The sequence below is a fragment of the Halictus rubicundus genome, chromosome 9, assembly GCF_050948215.1.
Source record: "Halictus rubicundus isolate RS-2024b chromosome 9, iyHalRubi1_principal, whole genome shotgun sequence".
Taxonomy (NCBI): domain Eukaryota; kingdom Metazoa; phylum Arthropoda; class Insecta; order Hymenoptera; family Halictidae; genus Halictus; species Halictus rubicundus.
In genome coordinates, this window is record NC_135157.1 from 1,112,958 (window position 1) to 1,134,233 (window position 21,276).

Genomic DNA, 21,276 nt, shown 5'->3' on the forward strand with positions numbered 1-21,276 from the left:
CGCGTCGCGATCAGACGTAACCTTGCTCGCCGTGAATCGCGATCAGGATAGAATCGTGAAGGGGGTGAGGCCGTCGGTCGGTCAACGGGGGGGGGGGGGGGGGGCTCGTTCCGTTGCCGATGTTTGGTGAATGTGGCCAACCTGGGGATGTTCCACGGTGGGACGACGCGACGAAAGCCGTATCGCCGTTTCCGACTACTTCCGGCGGCCACAGTCAATTAGAATTTGCTGCCGCGTATTTCATCGGAACCCGGTCGCCTCTCGACCGGCTAATTGTCGAGAGAGGCTGCCGTACATCGCGCCCGCGATCGAGTTCGACGCGTAGAAAAGCATATCCGGGTGCAAAAAGCGCGAGCGACCGTCGACCTGTCGTACAAACTTTGTTGGAGACTTCAACAAGGAAACGAGAGGAGGCAGATGGGTTTAAAACCTCTATGCAAATAGTTCTCTGTACATAATGTCTATTTCCATACTTCGGTTTTATCCTGTAACGAACAGGAGTTGTACATACAGGGTGGCCCACATAACTCTGAACAGCTCAATATCTCGAAAACTATGCCATCGATTTTAAAGTTCTAAGTCTTAAATTACATGGAACTGAAGGGCCTTTCTGACTACATAAACGTGAAGTGGCCTCCCTTCCCCTTTAACGGGGGAGGGGAGGTACCTTTGTCATTTTAAATGGAACCCCCTATAAAATGTTACATATTTAGATTCTACCGGAAAAAACAAGTCAATTTTGTCTGAAACATTTTTTTGTCAGATACTTCCATGATGAGATATAACAGTTTGAAGTTTCGAGTTGTAGGTACTTGAAGCGCTCGGAAATAGCGTTATGGAATTATACGCGCTTGAGTCCTTTGCTTATTCATGAAGAAACACAAACAATAATATTTACAATTCTTGAGTTTGACTCACTTATCTATGAAAACGTTTTCAGTTTAGAGCTGTTATTCAAGCAGTAACATTGTGATTATGGCTACTTTTGACACAGAAGTGAATATGTTATTAACGTTAGGTGAATGCCAAAAAAATTATCGGCGTGCAGCAGCGATGTTTTTTGAACGTTATGGGATCAAAAAATGTCATGCAACATTTCATAATTTAGAAAAGCGGCTTCGCGAGCACGGTGAATTGTGTAAAAAAAACTCGCAATAAACCTAAAGCTGTCACTAATGAAAATAATAGTGCCAGTATTCTTGCTGCAATTACATTAAATCCTCATATTAGTCAACGTACACTTGCACAAACATCACATATTAGTCGTTCATCAATTCAACGAATTTTGAAACGGCAAAAGTATCATCCATATCACATGGTTTTATCACAAGAGCTTTCAATAGCAGATTACGATCACCGCGTAAGATTTTGTGAGTGGCTGCAGGGTGTTGTGGAAAATGACTTTTTGTGCAAAATACTTTTTTCCGATGAGGCCACTTTTATGAATTCAGGGAATGTAAATAGACATAATCTGCATTATTGGGCCGTGGAAAACCCAAATTGGATGCGATGTGTTCCCTTTCAACATCGATGGTCTTTAAATGTTTGGTGTGGCCTAATAGGAGATTTTGTGATTGGACCTTATTTTTTTCAAGAAACTGTAACATCTGCAAGTTATTGTGATTTCTTAAAAAATCATTTGCCTGCGCTTTTGGAAGATGTGCCACTGCACGTTAGAAGAGAAATGTGGTTCCAACAAAACGGCGCTCCTCCACATTTTGCAATCATCACCAGGCAATTTTTGAACGAAAAATTTGGGAACAAATGGATAGGTCGTGGGGGACCTCGTCAATGGCCTCCTCGATCCCCCGATCTAACACCATTAGATTTTTTCTTATGGGGATATGTAGTATTCAAGAAAAATGGGGGACAAGAAAGACAGATAGAGGACAGAACAAGGAAGGGTGGAGGAGTGATGAAAAGTGTGTGGGGGATAGGGAAAAGATATTTTAAAAATAAGTACAAGAGAAGAGAATGGTTTTTCGACGCACTGGTATGGTCAGTGATGGCATACGGTGTGGAGATCTGGGGATGGGAGGAAAGAATGGAGGTGGAGAGGATGCAGGAAAGGTATATAAGATGGGTGCTAGGGGTAGAGTGGACAACACCAGGGTATATGATAAGGGAAGAGACGAAAAGAGAGAAAATGAGAGTGAGGGGCGCGAAGAGGGCATGGAAGTTTGAAGAAAGGTTGAGAGCTGGAAAAGGAAGCGAATGGGCCAGACAATGTCTAAAGGAGATAGAAGAGAGAGCTATAGGAGGAAAGAAGATGTCAAAATGGGAGATAGGGAGGAAGAAATATATAGAGGAAAGGGGGGATAGAAGAATGTTAGAGGAGGGAGATAAGGAAGAGAGGGAAGAAGAGTGGGGAAGGATAGAAGAAAGAGAGAAAGAGAAAGAGGAAGAGGAAAACTGGAAGAGGGTAATGGAGTCTAGGTATAATATATGGTATAAAGAGATAAGGACAAAGGAAAGACCCGAATACCTAGAAAAAGGATCAAAAGAAGAAAAATGGACGAGGATAGCAAGGTACAGGCTGGGGAATGAAATGAGGGGAGGAAGGTACTGGGGGGAAGAGGAGGTGAGACGGTGCAGAAGGTGCGGGTACGAAGAAGAGACGTGGGAACACGTGTTGGAAAGGTGCTCGAGAGATCAAGGGTTGGAAGTAGGAATTCAAGAGAAGGTGAAGGAAATACTGGCTGAGGACGGGAGAGGAGAAGAGTGGATGAAAAAATTAGACCGGGAGAGATAAGAAATACAGGACGGAAAGTATCAATGAAAGGGTGAGAAAGGAGGAGGCAGGAGTGAAAGGAAGAATGAGTGAGAGAGAGTGAAAGCGAAAAGAAAGAAAATGTAAAGGGAACGGGATCTCTATGTAATCCGTAAGGGAACATTAAATATATACATACATACATTATGGGGATATGTAAAGGACAAAGTTATGTTTGAACCACCGACGACAAAAGAGGATATGAAACAAAGAATACGTGACGCTTGCGCTTCAGTGACTCCCGAAATGTTAAAAAATGTTAGAACAACTTTGATGTTTCGAGTAAATAAATGTTTACAAGCCCGTGGTGGACATTTTGAACATTTAATTTAAAGTACATTTTATTTCTTCACGAATAAGCAAAGGACTCAAGCGCGTATAATTCCATAACGCTATTTCCGAGCGCTTCAAGTACCTACAACTCGAAACTTCAAACTGTTATATCTCATCATGGAAGTATCTGACAAAAAAATGTTTCAGACAAAATTGACTTGTTTTTTCCGGTAGAATCTAAATATGTAACATTTTATAGGGGGTTCCATTTAAAATTACAAAGGAACCTCCCCTCCCCCGTTAAAGGGGAAGGGAGGCCACTTCACGTTTATGTAGTCACAAAGGCCCTTCAGTTCCATGCAATTTAAGACTAAGAACTTTAAAATCGATGGCATAGTTTTCGAGATATTGAGCTGTTCAGAGTTATGTGGGCCACCCTGTATATGTAAATATACGACTCAGATGACTAGCTCGACGGCGCGTGCGCGACGTCGTCCCTGCGTCCCCTCCCGCGACCCCGCGAGTCCCGGGTGGATCGAGCAGCTCGTCGGCTCTCGCGGGCCGCGCGGGGGACGGGCGTCAGGAGTGATCGCGCTAACGACCGATCGATGTAGTCTCTGTACAATCGACCATCGATACAAGTCAAGCGTGTTATTCTCTCTTTTCACTTTGTGACAATCGATCTGGAAAGTTGGGCTGTTCGTTTTTACGAAGAAATTATGCGCGCGTTTGTGTCAAATAGAGTTTATTTCAAACTTAACAAATGCCCTGTCACCGGCCGAACTAACCTTGGGTGACTAGTTTATTTTGGATACAATGAATTGTAGCGGTGGTACGGTATGGCGCGATTACTGACTCGAATACTTGTGGTCTGATTCTGAAGCCGACTTTGCTGATTCTAATGCCGACTTTGCTGATTCTGATGCCGACTTTGCTGATTCTACCGCTCTGCTCCGAGGCCCGCTTGCTCGTCACCTCGGTGGTGACGCGATTTTTTTGGCCATGGGCCCGTTTTCGGGGGAAGAATCATCCCCATTCGTTGATTTGACTTGAGGGCGGAGGATCTTCTGAAACAGTCCTCACCTGTGGAGGAGGAAGTCCCCACCTCAAGTCAAATAAGGGAGAGTTCCCAAAATGCGCGATTTATGGGACCCTGGAGCAGCGCGACGAAGGCCTAAGTGGCCCACGTACGCCGTGCTAGCCAAGCGGCTAGCAGCTAATTTATTGCCCCTTGGCCGAGGTCCGGTGACAAAGACCAAGGGCTGGAAAAAATGTGCGTTTACTGTCTCTGGTTTTCGTCCGTTTGACGAAAACCAGAGACACGGTTATTGGGGTTGTTGCGCAACCCGAGCGTGCCTCGCGTCGTGCGGAAGAGGATTTACGACCCCTTGTCCGCCGCGTGTAGTGGGCCATAAGGCCCGCTGTGTCCGAATCCGGGACCCTCAAGTACCTCGCGGACGGTACACGGAGTGAGGGTCGTACGGATTGACTTATGGCCACTTTTCCAATGCCATCAGCTCGAATCCTCAAGCGCCTCGCGTGCGGCAACTCAAGGATTAGCATTCTTCGTGATTAGTCGAAGGACGGACAAAAATCGGAAAAGGGCTTTTGTCACGCATGTGTTTTTTTTTTGGCGAAAGAGCATGCTCCGTGCAGCTGTAACATCCTCGCTTGCGTTACGGCCGGAAATGCGAGGACTCACGGTACTTTTGTCTGCGAGGGATCGAACACGATCCGTCGGCCTTTGTCCTGCCACCCTGTTTCTCCGAACTAACGGAAATCTTTCAACGCCGTGAAAGATCCGAAGAGTTCCCGGCAGCTCCTTGTAACGACCGGATGAAATAAATGTTAACTCGAAGCCCACACTCGTGTACGCTTCATTGTGAGAAACCTTTCCACCGCGGGAAATGTCCCGTATTCCCTCCGCGTAGAATCCTGGCCCAGGCTGCCGCTATTCAGGCCCTCGCGCGGTTCTCGTAGGTTCGGTATTATAATTCGCGTCTCGCGTTCATTACGAGTTGTTCGTGTGACACTTGCGAGTGTCTGGCACCCGTTTCAAGTCCTGAGTTTCGGAGATATTCCTATACGTGCACATCCGAGGCGTGCGTATCGCATTTCTAGCGGAAAAAACATAAACAGATCATTGAGTCGGCTCCGCCCCCTCAACGTCCTAACACCAACAAACTTGAATTATACCTCCGGCTGTACTTCCGAAAAGCGAATAGTAGTAGCTGCAGTTTTCTGCGAATATCTCCGAAACTATGGCTGAGCCGCGGTTACATGTATAGGAAAAAGTTGTTCAGAATGTTGAGTTTTACATACCCACCAAGTTTCATCTCGATCGGCCACCGGTGCCTTTCGGAATAATATCCAAAAATTGTTTAATACAAAGAGGGATATAATCCGGTGTAAGTTAAGAAGTAATATCATTGATCTTTTAAGAAGTAATATCATTGACTAAGTTAAGAAATAATATTGTGGGGTGTAAATAAATATATATTGTATATATTGTATATTGTATAGTTTACGAGCGTCTAGGTTTAAGTACCATGTTGCCGGACCATTTGGGACACAGATGGTTTGCTGGCGAGCGGGGATGACCTGCAAAACCGTGTCCCAAACCGTCAGGAAAAAACCGTTACCTTAACCCCCCAGGTACATCGCGGGGGAGAAAGAACAGTTCTAAAAGTCTAAGGGAACAGAGCAGTCCTGAAAGTCGAAGGGAGCCGAGCGAGTTAGACAGCGTAGAACAGCGTAGTACCGTGTAGTCGTGTTTAATACAGTTTTAGTTTATTATCGTTCGTTCTAAATAAACTATTGTGGGATGAATGGTTCATTGTGCGTGCGTGCGTGTGGGCGACCAGATCATGTTGCGACGGTCCGGCGCCGGTATGTTTGGAAAACTCGAGTGACTGAGGAGGCGTGAATGAAAAGTGTTTGGGACTAAGTGATAGGAGAGTTTGTGTATTTCTAAGAATGAAAGCGATGGATGCAAGAAACAGAGTGCAAGCGAGATGAATGTAAGGGAGTGAAAGAGTATAAAGCGTGGATGTTCGGGAAGAGCGGAGAGAGTAGAGTTGCGACTGCCTTGCGAGAAAGAGTGTTAATCGTGTCAGCGTTATATATCGTTATTTCTTCTAAATATATTAATATTCAGTAAAGTGTTTCCAAGAGATTAATCTCCCCATTTCCCAAGATTCCTACACTATATATATATATATATTTCCCGTTCCTTGACTTACACATTACTTGATCTTCACCAATAACTTCCAATTCCCATAATATCATTGATCGAAAAGCAAAGAATCATTTATTACATAGGAATGCAATAGGGGTGTGCGGGTACCCGAAATTTCGGGTTCGGGTCGGGTCGGGAAATTTGTTCGGGTTCGGGTCGGGATCCCGAAAGTTTATAAACTTCGGGTACCCGAAATGGCAGTCGGGTCGGATCGAGTCGGGGTCCCGAAAGTTTGCAATCTTCGAGTACCCGAAGTTAAAGTTGTATTTATATATGTAAGTATAATGCTGTTTTATGATTTTTCAGTTCAATCTTTTCTTTTCACTGGCAGGTTCAGAATGATTTCGAATACATTATGTGAAATAACAGTATTTTATTTCAAATTCGCGTGTATGGATGGATACTTGAGTGGCAGGAATGCCAAGGTATCGTCTTGCTGTTTCTGCAATCATCGGTTGTAATAATATTTCCATTTGTAGTAAACACTGTTTCCTAAACAGTCCTCTTATACGAACAGTGTGCGGACGAAGAGTCCTTGTCTTGTAAGCACAGTGTTTACTAGACACAGAAACGTCCCGATACATTCAGTAGTCTTGAAGACGTCGCACAGTATGAACATATTTTGTATAAACTGTTTAAATTAAGAAAAGTGTGCTAAAGTATGTCGCATGTCAGTGAAGCTTTCGTTGTCGATAGTGCAGTAGTGCAGGATGACAGTGACAGTCTACTACGAAAACATCGTAATAGAAGTTTCGTGTGGCAACATTTCAAAAAAATTAGTCGGTCTAAAGCCCAATGTCTACGGTGTATGCGAGAATTTCGTGTTAAATATAGCAATACTAGTGGTCTTACGCGACATTTGAGGTCCAAACATATTGAAGTAATCGATGCAGCTGTAATAAATCGACGAAACGATAGTACTACTAGTAAAGAAAACAGAGTATACACGTATTTAAATACAGATTCTGTACGTGCGAAACAATTAACCGAAGCAATTTCACGAATGATGACTGGATATGCAACCGTACAGTATTGTTGAGGATGTCGGATTTCGGTCCTTATTAAATATTGCCGAACCACGATATCAGATCCCAAGCCGTTCAACATTTGCGAGAAATATTATACCTCGTATGTACGAAGATTTAAAAAACGAAATTAGGAAAAAAATATATGCGAATATAGCAGAAGGTAACTGATTTTTGCTATTTTCATTTTCTGTTTAATTTATATTGATTGATTCTACATATATATTGTCACGTCCGGCGGTTCGCCGATAAACGCCTAAACAAGGACCATTAGTATTATCACACGGGAAAACAAAATAAGATCGAAATATACGTGACAACCCGACGCGGTTAAAAATACTCCGACTTATCTTCCTGCAAGACACGCAGATGAAGACTAGATTACAGATTAGACGCAAAAGAGGAAAGTATCAAATTACGCCGAACCATAAGAAAAGACGACGATTTCATCTTGGCAACACGCAGCTGACGAAGCAGGAAACATCGGGAAGATCGGGAAGCAGAAACGCCTAAATCAGCACTTCAAGAAAACAAAGGACCGCCCACGCTATAAAAAGGAACCCAGCTCTTCAATTCGTGTTCATTCAGTTCAAAATCAGTGCTACTACTCAGTTCCGTTAACAGACCTTTGTACCACACACGCGTCGCGCCGGCAGTAAGATAGTTTCACCGAATTTCGAAACCCCGTTGCGTGAAGTGTCCGCGTGTGCCCCAACGACCAGCGGCCACAACCAGCGAGCGCCCCTCTTTTTTTTCGTGGGAAAATGCTTTACGCATTCCCCGTTATGTGGGACTGCCCTTGGGGGAACTCCCCAAGGGGTACCCACTAAAAACCCACGCCCACCTAAGCTAAAGGGGAGGTGCCTGGATCACGCGAGTACTCAACAGGGCACCTCCCAGCTATCATCATACCCCGGGGGAGGGGTTAACCTCCCCCACTGCCTACGCTATAAGACCCCGGGCGGAGGGACCCGCCCGGTGTCCCCATCCCTGGAGCCTTCGGATTGGGCTTCCCGAGCCCCAGCTCGGTCCACCCACAGCTCCCGGAGTCTTCGTGCCCCGCTCGGAGCCGCTATCCCGAAGGAACCAGCCCCGGCCGAGGCAAGAAGACGCCGCCACCGGAAGGAAGGGCCGTCGGAGGCGTGATCCGGCACGCCCCAACCCTTCCTCACCCAATACCCCCCACGGATCCCCCTCCCCAATCGGGGAGGGACGGACCAACACCCCCCCCCCCCCCCCCCCACACCGGGAAACTAGCCCGGGGGGTGTCGGCCTATCACGGGGGGAGCTATGCTCCCCCCCAGGGGCCCGGGTCAGCTCACGCCCCGGGCCCCCAAGTTCATCGCCCCCAATGGTGGGGGCATAACAGGGCGCGGGGAAACTCCCCGCGCCAACCCCACTCCGCCCCCCACCACCGGGGGCACACGTTGACGCGGGGGAGACCCCCGCGCCCACACCCTCCTCGCGGAGCCCGGGTCCCGTTCCCGGGCCCGCTCGGCGGCCTCCTTCCGGGACATCACGTCCTCGCAGAAGGAGGCCACCGCCTTCCACGACCTCACGCTGTCGACCATGTGGTCGACCACGGTCGACGGCGAGAGGTCCCACCCTTCCATCGCGGCTCTAAGGACACGGCGCGGCTCAGCCCAAGCTGGGCACTCCTCCAGAGTGTGCCGCGCCGTGTCCACATCTTCGCCGCAGTGGTGGCACTGCGCAGTCGGCTCCCGCCCCATTCTGTGCAGGTACTCGCCGAAGCAACCGTGGCCGGAGAGCACCTGCGTGAGGCGGAAGGTCAACCTTCCCCGCCTCCCGCACCATATATAAAATATGGGCAGGAGGGCCCGGACAATCGGACGTGTGGAGGGCGTTAACATCGCCCTTCAGTCCGAAAAACTTTCTATCCGGGCCTGGCGATTCTAGCCCTCGAGCTCCAACTCTTCCTCGCGCGTGAGTTCCACCCCCGGCGGGCGGCGGAAGGAGCGGGCGATCTGGTATAACTTCGCCCGCTCCGCCGCCACCACAGTGAAGGGTGGAATCACGGCGAGGAGTCCCGCCGCCTCGGTGGAGATGGTGCGGTACCCCCGTATGACCCGCAAGGCCAGCCGCCGCCGCACTCTTTCAAAGAGCTTGCGGCTGGGCGTGCTGGCCTCGAGCGAGCGGTGCCATACGGGGGCCCCATACAGGGCTATAGACCGCACCACCTCCACATAAAGGCGGCGTACTTTCAAATCCGGCCCCCCCGACATTCGGCAGCAGCCGCGCCAATGCGGCTGCCGTCCTCTCTAGTCGGGGACCAGCGAGTTCCCCTTTCAACCCCACAACCACGACTTGCGAGCGCCTACCAACGACTCGGTAATTTAAACGTACTATTAACAGAACTGTTTATAAGTGCTCTAGCTTATGCGCTATGAGAATTCATCCTTGTATAATCTGATTCAGAACTAAACTCAAAATAAACCAAACCTTTGCCGTTTTTTATATTAAATTTCGGGTACAATTTGTTTGACTAGCCCTCAATCTCCCGAACCAAAGCCGGTGAATGCAGGTAGGTTCTAAACTGCGCCTTATCCCCGGAAAACTATAAACAGCCCCATCTGGGACGTAACAATATATATTAATTCATTTTTATATATTACGGAATTAATAGGAGAGTTAGTTTTGGCATTTACAACCGATGGTTGGACATCTCAATCTATACAGAGTTGTTTATCACTGACAGTCCATTATATAAGTAAAGATTTTAAGATGCGTCATTTTATGTTAAATTTAACTCACTTAACACAATCGCATACGGCTGAACACTTACAAACTGCATTGCTTACATCTTTACGAGCATGGGAACTAAATAGTAATAGTAATACACTCATTAAACCCTTATTTTTTGTCACCGATAATGGTCGCAATATAGTGAAAGCAATAGACTGTCAAGAAAATTGGAAACGAATTCCCTGCTATGCTCATTGCCTACAATTAGCAGTTAAATCTGCAATGAAACAAAGTGCAGTATATACAGGACTGCGAAAAAAATGCAGAGAACTAGTAGGATTTTTCTCACGATCTACAACTAGCAGGGAGAAGTTTTTACACATGCAATCGACTAATAATCCTCATGAAGAACCTCTCGAATTGATACAAGACGTCGACACACCGTGGAATACAATGTATGCCATGTTACAACGACTAATAATTTTATGCAAACCATTAACCATGACATTATGTGAAAAACATATGCCAGAAAATTTCAATGCTGATGAATGGAAGCTTGCTGATGCCATAGTAACCGTTCTTCAACCAATACAAGAAGCTACAGAGATAATGTGTGGAGAAAATTATCCAACTCTATCTCAATATCTACCAATGTACATTGGTCTGATAAATGTAATTAAACCAGATAAAACGCAAACTGAAATAGCTATCGAAATTTCTATTTATTTGTCTAATGCATTGAAGGTAATCCTGTTATTTTTTTAATTTGTTGAGTCCGAAACCAATTAAAAGCTGTACATGTAAGATAATATTTCGCTTACAGGTGCGTTTTGAACCCATTATAAAAGACGAAGTATTCGTTCATGCGATGTTGCTAGATCCACGGTTTAAGGATCTCCTTTTACCACCAGGAGAAGAAAGATGGGAGGCTATAAATAGTTTAAAACAAAAAATTGGAAATATGGCACAATGCAATAGATGCAATACTTGGATGTCGACCAATATAGCAATTTGACGAGCACGTTAACCACACGTCAAAACGATGGTATTTCTCCAATATTATTTATAAATAAATTATTTTTGACAATTTTTAATTACATCAGCAAAACTACTTTTTAAATTTTAATTCGTTTCATAGAACAACCTTCCAAATTAATGAAATTTTTCAATGAGGCCTTGGGTAGTGTGGAAACAGAAAGAATACCGTCCTTCCAGTTTCGCATAAACGAAGAAGCCCAAATTTACTTTTCAGAAAGCGCTGTTCCTCGAAACACTGAGATTATAGAATGGTGGAAATACAATTGTAAACGACTACCTATATTTGCAGAAACAGCAAGACAATACCTTGGCATTCCTGCCACTCAAGTATCCAGCGAACGATTGTTATCTAACGCTGGAAATATTGTCACATCCACGAGAATAAAACTTGTTTCGGAAAAAGTAGAGCAATTATTCGTACACGCGAATTTGAAATAAAATACTGTTATTTCACATAATGTATTCGAAATCATTCTGAACCTGCCAGTGAAAAGAAAAGATTGAACTGAAAAATCATAAAACAGCATTATACTTACATACATAAATACAACTTTAACTTCGGGTACCCGAAGATTGCAAACTTTCGGGACCCCGACTCGACCCAACCCGACTGCCATTTCGGGTACCCGAAGTTTATAAACTTTCGGGATCCCGATCCGACCCGACCCGATCATTTCCCGACTTCACCCGAGGCTCGGGTACCCGAAATATCGGGTACCCGCACACCCCTAGAATGCAGATATCGATAGAAATACAGATATAGTAAGTAAGTTCCAGTGTTCAAATCCTGACGATTAACGCATTTTTAAAAAATTTGTTTATGTTTTATCATTGTGTATTTATATTATCAATTTAAATCGATTAAATTTCAATATAATGATGAGTACCGATTTCATTTTGATAAAACATAGCAGGCCGCCGAAAATTATCGGAAAGTAATAAAATATATCACCTAGCAATTCCATTTAAATTATATAATCAACATGGATCAGGCAGGATGTCAGTATCAATGAACGTTCGAAATTACGTGAAAGTCATGACATACAAACATGACTGACGTTCAAACGGAAAGAACATCCGTCTCCGAAATAATGTTGCACGGAGAAACGGACAGCGAAACTCGAGAACCGTCGTCGCCGAGGAGTGGGCCACACATTGTCGGCTATATCGGTGTGAGATAAGAAGACCACTACTAATCCAATTACAAAACTTCTTTATTTTTCGTTATTTTGTTATGAAACTTTTACCAACATATTCGTGGCATTTTTCTGATTAAAATGAAACCAAATATACACTCGGGGGAGAGTGTGTAGGGATATTGGCGCTGCCGCGCCATTCCCCTAGGCACGCGCCTAGAGAATATGCTCCGATGAGGTTGGCTGTGCCAACATCGAGCAACGCAGGCGAGAGAACCGCAATCGATAATCTCTCGCTGCCTGTCCATCGATCGAGACGCACGTCTCGATCCAGCGTTCTCGAACCGGAGTCGATTAAAGTTATTACATTTTTAGAATTCGCGTGTTCGTTAATTCAGCGGTAACAATAGTCAAATTAATTAACTGGTAAAATTACGTTTAAAATGGTTTATTTGTAAAATAATAACTTTAAGAGAGAAATGTACGTGATACTCGGCCATGTACAGATGGAATGAATGACGAGAAACAAATTGTAATAAAAATGAAAAGTTAAATTAATTGCTTTTTTTAAATTACCTAGACAACATTAAACAAACAACATTAAACAAGAAAAGAGAAGGAGGAAGCAAGAAGGCCGCGATTAGGGTGCATCCTCAAATGCAAACAATGGAAAGCGTCTTCAGGAGTGATCAATGAGAAAGAGCGGCCGCGGCTTCAAGACTTGCTTTCTCCTTCTCGAAGCGTTCGAAGCGCCAGGACGGCACGCGGGAGAAACGACGCATCGCTGAGGCGCCACACATTGCATACACGTGTTCGAAATTATTCGAAAGTCTCCTAGTGGTTCTGTGCAGAGTAGGCTGCATCTTGGTTCTGCATTTATCCTGTAGCGTGGCCAGTTGACCACGCGAACATAGCTAGATATATTTTGTATCGATTAATGGCGCGGAGAGGCAAATTTAAATATAAGATGTAATCGCGTATTTAATACATATGTATTCTATTTGGGCGCGATAGTTTAGAGTAGGTAAAGAAAGACCGGGAGATTTCCGTAGAGATCCTTGACGAAATTCGAGTCGGCGAGACTAATTGAGGAATTTAGAGAAAGTCACGCAGCCTCTTAGAGTAGCTTCTCCAATTCAACATAAATTAGGGATAGTCGAAGTCCGGAATCAGTTAAGGACAAGAGGTCATAAATTCTCAGTCAAGGACCTCTTGGAACTCCCTCGGACCTCTCTCTTGTTCGGTCCCACATGGCCCCACGTCCCTTGTTTTGGCGGGGCTTCACCCTCATGCGTACCCCACTCCCGTGCGTGCGCTATTAAGATCCATCCACTACCAATCACCATCAAGCAGCAACCGGAAGACGAGTGATCCGACGAATCAACGCCTAGCCAGAAGACCCCAATTTTCCTATTGGCTAAGGAAGCGAGACGAGAAGGAAGAGGCTAGAAAAAGGATTCGAAGCTCCAGGATGAGACAGAACTCATTGTAGAACTGAGGGAGTTACATCTCCAAGTACTTCTAATAAAATCTACAACAGTTTTTCGCCTTTAAACTCTGTGTACAAAGTTTATTTCTTAACTTCCACGAGCAGAGCGCTTCAGCGCTCCACGGGCACTCGAACCCACAACCAAAATCCCTATTCCACCACACTGCGACGCAACAGGTTCAAGAGTCCCGTGGATTGTTGCGTCGCAGTGTGGTGGAATAGGGATTTTGGTTGTGGGTTCGAGTGCCCGTGGAGCGCTGAAGCGCTCTGCTCGTGGAAGTTAAGAAATAAACTTTGTACACAGAGTTAAAGGCGAAAAACTGTTGTAGATTTTATTAGAAGTACTTGGAGATGTAGCTCCCTCAGTTCTACAATGAGTTCTGTTTCATCCTGGAGCTTTATATCCTTTCCCAGCCTCTTCCTTCTCGTCTCCCTTCCTTAGCCAATAGGATAATTAGAATCTTCTGGCTAGGCGTTGATTCGTCGGATCACTCGTCTTCCGGTTGCTGCTTGCTGGTGATTGGTAGTGGATGGATCTTAATAGCGCACGCACGGGAGTGGGGTACGCATGAGGGTGAAGCCCCGCCAAAACAAGGGACGTGGGGCCATGTGGGACCGAACAAGAGAGAGGTCCGAGGGAGTTCCAAGAGGTCCTTGACTGAGAATTTATGACCTCTTGTCCTTAACTGATTCCGGACTTCGACTATCCCTAATTTATGTTGAATTGGAGAAGCTACTCTAAGAGGCTGCGTGACTTTCTCTAAATTCCTCAATTAGTCTCGCCGACTCGAATTTCGTCAAGGATCTCTATGGAACCCTCCCGGTCCTGCTCTAAACTATCGCGCCCAATTAAAATACATATGTATGAAATACACGATTACGTCTTACATTTAAATTCGCCTCTCCGCGCCATTAATCGATACTATATATATCTAACTATGTTCACGTGATCAACTGGCCACGCTACAAACCTACTGTGACGTCGCCCTAATCGAAACAGGCGCCATCTCGGTAATAACTAGACATGATACCGCGCGTATTCGAACAGACACGTATTCTATAAGGATAATTTTTAAGAAAGCGCAGTTAGAAAATGTTATGTTAAGTTAAGAGGTCACTCGAGTAGGGAAAGCGAGACGCAAGGAATGCCAGCTGCAAGCGATAACGGAGCGGAACCACTTCTACTAGGACCAGGCCCGCTTAAGCGAAGGACAACGAGGAAAAACAGACCCGAGAGAAGACAGCTCTACAGCTTCCCTCAAGGACCTGGAAGACATAAATTAGTCACCCCCGAACAAGAGGCCACCTACGAAGACATCGAACGGCAATCGAAACGCACGTGGCATGCTACACGCGAGTAACCCCTCAGATTACGTCCCCTTGGGCCACTCCTTCGAGGCCTTACGCATTCTAGGCCCACGCAACTTAGGGGAGGAGACTACCCTTCTGATTGGACCTCACGACGCCCCACTATCAACGCATCCTGGAACCGGAGGTCCGATAAAAGGAACAGAGAAAAGGCCCGCGACACTCGTTTTTGATCTCAAAAATCACTTTGTCGACCCATCAACATTATTAGAAATACAGCAAAGTTTTCCGACCAAGTTACGTTATAACATTTTATATCCATTTTCCCTTCCCAGATAAAGCCGCGTTCGGGAGTTTAGTACCTTAGTACTTTGAGGCGTTTGAACTCATGCCGCGAAATTGATAGATTAACCGGTTGTGCCATCTGCAGACAAGTATCGTAATTTCGGGTCCCTAATACGTACATAACACTACAGTACTGTAGGGAGTATGGCGCTGGTGTCGCCATTCCCCTAGGTCGCACCTAGGGAGATCCCAGTTAGGGAGTTGGCAGCCCTACTCCTAACGGTCTCTCGAAGCGACCGTTACACGAGTCTTCCCACTCTGTTAACGCTACCCGTTGTGATCGGACGTTCCGAAGTTCTCCTGTCTTTACTGCGTATCGAGACTTTTCTATACATAGATTCTCCGTCGTACCGCTACGACGGACAAACTTACAGTTTCGCAATAAACTCTAATTACTGGTTCTCGTTGAATTACAAATTCAGTGAATTTATTAAAGTTCCTAACCACGTGATTCCGTGTAACGTAGAGTAGACTACGTGCTTCGCTACCTTCCCGAAGCTTCGTATATTCTCCGCGTGAGATATACTATCCTCCAACCTACAACTGGTGACCCCGACGTGATCTCTCCGATCACCAGAAGGAAGGACGTCAACGTTCCAGTTGCCGAGTCACGAATACAACGGGTGACCTCAACCTGGACGTCCCCACAGAATCGCCAACACGTGGTCTTTGGACATCACGTGCCGGCAAGTAACCTGACTGACACGCTTCTTCGGCAAGGAGCGTCGAGGATCCAGTCAAGCCGAGCACAGCGTCGCGTCGACGCCACGTTCCCGTATCGAGGACGCACCGATTGCCACTTTGCTGTTTCGCTGAGCCACCCAGCCGGAAGGACGTTTCCTGTTCGCCATTTTTTCTGCCGCACGAGTCACGCTGCCGTGAAGCCGCCATCTTGTTCCTGGAAGGAGCCTTTCAACGGAGGAATTTCGACGTCGCGGAAGATGCGAGCGATTTCAGTAAGTGCGAGCGTTCGATTTAGCCATTAAGGCGGTGGCCCCGGCGCGCATCCCCTCCCTAGTTCCGCACACCGTACACGAATTTGCAAGGGTACGGGAGTCCCGCTCTCATTTCTTAATAATGCAAAGACAATACTGTTTTGTAGTCAAAAGCGTTAGATAAAGGTTCAATCTAGGCGGCAAAGGTCCTCAGAAGTCCTACTTTTGCGTTTTTTGCCGTAATTTGCAATATCTGCAGCATGCTGATTTCGTGTGTTGTCGAGTGACATTATTGTAAATATCGAGAGATTTAGAGCTCGTATGGAGTTCGTAGGACCTTTCCCGCCTAGCGGGAACATATAGGATCTCAATGCAACGCCAATCACGTTGTATGCTTACGTATTAATCAAATGATTGCGGGAACCCACAAACATTGCATCATTGAGGAAAATTGGACATTTTATCAAAATATATTTCCGGCATTTTTCGTTACGAGCGCTGTACTCTGTTCCCGATCTCTCTCATCGTCAGCAGTTACTGTATCGGTAAAACAGAGGCCTATAGGAGCATGCGCGGCGCGACAGCGTGGATGGCGCTGTCGTAGCTTCATTCGAATAGCCGTGCCGCGGCACACTCACACATCGCCTGGTCGGCGTGTACGTGTGCCTACGCGGATCGCAAGGGTCCGGGATGCCTGGAAATATTTCCCAATAATGCAGAGACGGGACTTTTCCATAGTGAAAAGAGCTAGATAAAAGTTCAATCTAGGCGGGAAAGTTCCTCAGCAGTCCTACTTTTCCATCATCGAGAAATGATTAGCAATATTCGGCAGCATGTTGTCCGCCAGAGAGGCCTGTAGGAGCATGAGCGTCTCGTGACGCCACGCATGTTTCGAACGCCTCGCGAAATTCACATTTTGGCCTCTGAATCAAAATAACTAGAGAGTTATGAAATCATTGCAACGGGAAAATTGTGATTTCATTAGTTTCTTTTCGCATAAATCGATTTTTTCCAAAATCCTGAGGTGACAGACAAATTTTTTGATCGGATTTGAAGTCAGCGTGATAAAGTCTACGAGAAAAGATGTGCAGAAAGTCAAGAAAAATCTAACCGTGCATGGCATTGGATAAATCACAATTTCAGTTAAATATTCCAAGTTTATTTTCAAAGTTAAAACATGTTTGTACCATAGTCTCTCTATTTTTCCCTTATTTTGCACTATTTTAACTTCTAAAAAAAAATCATAGCTCTACCTCATTTCTATCGAAAGTTCTTTGAGTTTGACAGAAACTTCGTCACTTTGTCAAATATAGTGTTACGAGTATCGATATGTTACGATATCGAGACATCGCGCCGGATGGTCTTCGTTGTATCGTCGTCACTAAGACGACGCGGCTAACTTCTCGGTTTTATATATTGTATACATATATAAAACTTTCGAAAATGCCGACTTGAGTAGTAGCGGAAGAGAGAAACGAAAATTGAGAGAGATAGCTAGCGACTAGACATGGTTGCCACATATCATCCTTCGCCTCACTGTTGCCATGTCATCAATCCCGTAAATGTACAAGCGTTTCGTGAAACTGATTTCTGCATGAGCCCGATTCAGCCGACCAACACATGCTAACACGTACATTGCCACGGGCGCGTAGATATATGCAGGACTCGTTGTCACATTACCTTTGCAGTTTTTCGCTAATATCTCTGAAATGAAACTCGAACGGCGGTCACGTTTATGCAAAAGCTAGGGAAATCATTTGATTTATATTAAATTGAATCAGTTTATATTCTTAACATTATAATAATTTTATACATATATTACCAGGACTTCTTTTAAAAAGAAAATGAGCCGGAATTTACTTCCTGTCAGAAAGAAAATTATATTCAAAATGAAATTTTTTGCCACGAAGCGCATAAAAAATTAGACAAAATTGATCATATTTTTTTTACTTTAGATGTCAAATCTGAAGACAAGAAACAAACAAATACAAATTTACAACTAAAGACTAAACGTAAAATAAACTTGAATAATATCATATATATATATAAAAGTTTATAGCATTTTCGAAAGTTTTATATATGTATACAATATATAAAACCGAGAAGTTAGCCGCGTCGTCTTAGTGACGATACAACGAAGACCATTCGGCGCGATGTCTCGATTTCGTAACATATCGATACTCGTAACACTATATTTGACAAAGTGACGAAGTTTCTGTCAAAATCAAAGAACTTTCGATAGAAATGAGATAGAGCTATGATTTTTTTTTTAGAAGTTAAAATATTGCAAAATAAGGGAAAAATAGAGAGACTATGGTACAAACATGTTTTAACTTTGAAAATAAACTTGGAATATTTAAACAAAATTGTGATTTATCCAATGCCATGCACGGTTAGATTTTTCTTGACATTCTGTACATCTTTTCTCGTAGATTTTATCACGCTGACTTCAAATCCGATCACAAAATTTGTCTGTAAGCTTCAATATTGCAATGAGCAGTGTGAAAATTGTCTCTCTCTCTCTCTCTTTCTCTCTCTCTCTCTCTCTCTCTCTCTCCTAAAACTACCCTCTCCTCCGTCTCAGCATTATTGGGAAATTTTTCGAGGCATACCGGACCCTTGCGATCGGCGTAGGCACACGTACACGCCGACCAGGCGGTGTGTGAGTGTGCCGCGGCACGGCTATTCGAACGAAGCTACGACAGAGCCATCCACGTTGTCGCGCCGCGCATGCTCCTATAGGCTTCTGTTTTACCAATACAGTATGTTGCTCGATACTGAACTTTTTTTTTTTTATTTTATTGATATTGAACTGTGGAAAACATTCCTAGCTCCCCTACTGGACAGAAATGTTACTATTTAGCTTCTTCTATCGGCCGTTCTTTCATAGCGTGACAATCATTATTTTTCGGAGTCAGGTTCGGTCGGTCCGCCCCCCTTAACGTAATATTTGCTATCCCGATTTCTGTTCGAGTATGGAATTCCCAGCCGCGCCGGTCGTCACGTTTCGTACTTGAAAACGCCGTTGCGTCGCGCTAGCGAATCAGGAGCGTAGTATCGCGTACTCGTTCTTATATTTAAGATTACTACGCCGGGACCGCTTTATGATGCACGTTGCATCCTTTGCTCATCACCACCCTGCCTGAGACAGACCTTGTGTCCAACTGGTTCGGTGTCGAGTCTTACTGGGGTACCGGTTCAGCCCTGAGTGATTTTTCCTCGTTTGTCTAAGATACCGTTGTATCTATCCTTGGACACCCCTTGTGCCTGAATGCCGTTGCATCCTTCTTTTCCTTGTGTAGTTCCCGTCGGAACCGTGGTGGATGACACCCTTTGGTCGTCCTCCTCGATCAGGTGCTTAGGCCGTTGCCCTCGCTCCTTGGATCTTACCTGGTCGTCGGGCAAAAGTCCCTTCTCTTTCCTCTCTACCTTCCGTGTCTAGCTTACACCTTCGGCTTGTCTTTTCCTTTCTGTGAACATAGTCAAAATGTGAGATAATGTTCAAACTACTTACTTGGCGACTATCTTTAGTCCCTGTATACATTAATAAAAGGATACATAAAAATCGCTTTTATTCAGCATCGTGGTCATCCCCTTGGATCGTAATCCACGGCTTCATCTTATCAGCTGCAACGACTGTCCGTAATCGTTTCACCCCTTCTCGTAAATCTTCTACATCGTAGCGGTCATTTGGCAGCACCGCTCGAACCTTGAATGGTCCTTTATATGTACTTCGGTAGCAACTTTCGGTCGCTCCCCGTTGCAGGTTCACTGGTTATTCGTACCAATACCAGTTCATCGACGGTATACCTGCGCGCTTCCTTCCGCGTACGGTCATACCGCTCCTTCTGCTTACGTTGATCTTCGGAAATATGTTTGCTAATATTTCCTCGTAATGTGGCCAAATCCAATCGATCCATTCCTTCTTGTACGACACTCAGTAGGCGTCGCATCAATACTTTTGTTGTGCGTGGTGTTCATTGCATTCTGCATCTTCTTTACTTGGATGTCCCAGTCTCGTGGATCTTGACCTGCTGAACTTGTCGCTAAAGCGTCAACGATAGTTTTATTATACCGTTCACACTGTCCGTTCGCCCTTGGTGTGGCCACCGCATTAAGAACGTGTTTAATACCGTACGTTTTGTACAAAGTAGCAAACCTTTGTGACGTGAAACTCGTTCCACGGTCACTTATTATCCTCGTCGGAACACCGAATAAATACATAAAATTCAACAACACCTTTTCAGTGTGACTCGTCTTTTGGCTTTTTACTGGCTCTGCGATCATGAATTTCGTGAACGCATCCACCATTACGAGTAAATACTTATTCCCTTTCATACTCGTCTCGAATGGTCCTACATGATCTACATGCAACGTGTGAAACGGAATTGGGATCTTTTCTATAGTGTTTAATTTACACTGTTTCTTCCCTGACGTATGTTTGTAGTATGCGCAACTTAGACATGCGGTTACGTACTTCATTACGAAATGTCGAATATTCGCAAACCAATAGTTTCGCTGTATCCGTTCCAATGTCTTTTCCTTGCTTAAATGTCCAGCGTCGTCATGGCATAATCTGCATATTTGGAGCCTAGCGTTTCTCGGAACAACCCACACGGTTTTATTACCTGCTAACCGCCGGTATAGCTTGTCCTTTCTTAACACATATTCTTGAAAATAAGGTTTTGTTTCGGGTGACTTTTCGTTATTGGCGAGAATTGTTCGGATCCGTGACAATTGCTCGTCCTGCATCTGTGCCGACGTTATCCATTCCGCCTCCGTAATGTCCACGTAGGCGACCTCGAGAGCGATCGGTTGAGGATTTCGGCTGAATGCATCCACATGTGCCATCTTCGCCCCGGTCTGTACAGGATTTGAAAAGTGTATTCTAGCTCTTCCAACCACCATGGTCCTATGCGTGGCAATAAATCCTTCTTCGAAAAGGTTGTCCTTAACGCGTTGCAGTCCGTTACAACTTTAAATTCTATTCCCAGTAAATATACCCGGAAATATCGC